The 2500-nt window shown below is 38.6% G+C and overlaps 1 protein-coding gene across 1 annotated transcript in view; it reads right to left on the minus strand.

The window, feature by feature from the left end:
• nob1 (NIN1 (RPN12) binding protein 1 homolog) overlaps positions 1–2500 on the minus strand; it is a 23692-nt gene that overhangs the window by 14707 nt on the left and 6485 nt on the right.

Raw genomic sequence — 2500 nt, forward strand, 5'->3', positions numbered from 1 at the left:
TAAAAATCGTAGAAAAACAAACTTGAAAAAACGAGTCAAACGAGGTCGGCAAACTTTGGTAAAAATCTAAAAAAAAAAAAAAGCATCAAAAAATGTTTAAAAGAAATCTTAGGAAGATAAAACTCGGAAAAAGAATAGTTAAAACCTTTGAAGAAGAAAAAAGAAAAAAAGCTTACCCAGTCTGATGTATATATGGAGCTGTAGTTTACCCAGTCTGATGTGTATATGGAGCTGTAGTTTACCCAGTCTGATGTGTATATGTAGCTGTAGTTTATAGCCAGTCTGATGTGTATATGGAGCTGTAGTTTAACCAGTCTGATGTGTATATGGAGCTGTAGTTTACAGCCAGTCTGATGTGTATATGGAGCTGTAGTTTATAGCCAGTCTGATGTGTATATGGAGCTGTAGTTTATAGCCAGTCTGATGTGTATATGGAGCTGTAGTTTACAGCCAGTCTGATGTGTATATGGAGCTGTAGTTTAACCAGTCTAATGTGTATATGGAGCTGTAGTTTATAGCCAGTCTGATGTGTATATGTATCTGTAGTTTATAGCCAGTCTGATGTGTATATGGAGCTGTAGTTTATAGCCAGTCTGATGTGTATATGGAGCATTAGTTTACCCAGTCTGATGTGTATATGGAGCTGTAGTTTATAGCCAGTCTGATGTGTATATGGAGCTGTAGTTTACCCAGTCTGATGTGTATATGGAGCTGTAGTTTACCCAGTCTGATGTGTATATGGAGCTGTAGTTTATAGCCAGTCTGATGTGTATATGGAGCTGTAGTTTACCCAGTCTGATGTGTATATGGAGCTGCAGTTTATAGCCAGTCTGATGTATATATGGAGCTGTAGTTTATAGCCAGTCTGATGTGTATATGGAGCTGTAGTTTATAGCCAGTCTGATGTATATATGGAGCTGTAGTTTATAGCCAGTCTGATGTGTATATGGAGCTGTAGTTTATAGCCAGTCTGATGTGTATATGGAGCTGTAGTTTATAGCCAGTCTGATGTGTATATGGAGCTGTAGTTTATAGCCAGTCTGATGTGTATACGGAGCTGTAGTTTATAGCCAGTCTGATGTGTATATGGAGCTGTAGTTTATAGCCAGTCTGATGTGTATATGGAGCATTAGTTTACCCAGTCTGATGTGTATATGGAGCTGTAGTTTATAGCCAGTCTGATGTGTATATGGAGCTGTAGTTTACCCAGTCTGATGTGTATATGGAGCTGTAGTTTATAGCCAGTCTGATGTGTATATGGAGCTGTAGTTTACCCAGTCTGATGTGTATATGGAGCTGTAGTTTATAGCCAGTCTGATGTATATATGGAGCTGTAGTTTATAGCCAGTCTGATGTGTATATGGAGCTGTAGTTTATAGCCAGTCTGATGTGTATATGGAGCTGTAGTTTACAGCCAGTCTGATGTGTATATGGAGCTGTAGTTTATAGCCAGTCTGATGTGTATATGGAGCTGTAGTTTATAGCCAGTCTGATGTGTATATGGAGCTGTAGTTTATAGCCAGTCTGATGTGTATATGGAGCTGTAGTTTATAGCCAGTCTGATGTGTATATGGAGCTGTAGTTTACCCAGTCTGATGTGTATATGGAGCTGTAGTTTAACCAGTCTAATGTGTATATTGAGCTGTAGTTTAACCAGTCTGATGTGTATATGTAGCAGTAGTTTACCCAGTCTGATGTGTATATGTAGCAGTAGTTTACCCAGTTTGATGTGTATATGTAGCAGTAGTTTACCCAGTCTGATGTGTATATGTAGCTGTAGTTTAACCAGTCTGATGTGTAAATGGAGCTGTAGTTTATAGCCAGTCTGATGTGTATATGGAGCTGTAGTTTATAGCCAGTCTGATGTGTATATGTAGCAGTAGTTTACCCAGTCTGATGTGTATATGTAGCAGTAGTTTAACCAGTCTGATGTGTATATGTAGCAGTAGTATAAACAGTCTGATGTGTATATGTAGCTGTAGTTTATAGCCAGTCTGATGTGTAAATGGAGCTGTAGTTTATAGCCAGTCTGATGTGTATATGGAGCTGTAGTTTATAGCCAGTCTGATGTGTATATGGAGCTGTAGTTTACCCAGTCTGATGTGTATATGGAGCTGTAGTTTAACCAGTCTGATGTGTATATGTAGCAGTAGTTTAACCAGTCTGATGTGTATATGTAGCTGTAGTTTATAGCCAGTCTGATGTGTAAATGGAGCTGTAGTTTATAGCCAGTCTGATGTGTATATGTAGCAGTAGTTTAACCAGTCTGATGTGTATATGTAGCAGTAGTTTACCCAGTCTGATGTGTATATGTAGCTGTAGTTTAACCAGTCTGATGTGTAAATGGAGCTGTAGTTTATAGCCAGTCTGATGTGTATATGTAGCTGTAGTTTAACCAGTCTGATGTGTAAATGGAGCTGTAGTTTATAGCCAGTCTGATGTGTATATGGAGCTGTAGTTTATAGCCAGTCTGATGTGTATATGTAGCAGTAGTTTACCC

The sequence above is a fragment of the Perca flavescens genome, chromosome 1 (assembly GCF_004354835.1).
Source record: "Perca flavescens isolate YP-PL-M2 chromosome 1, PFLA_1.0, whole genome shotgun sequence".
Lineage (NCBI taxonomy): Eukaryota > Metazoa > Chordata > Actinopteri > Perciformes > Percidae > Perca > Perca flavescens.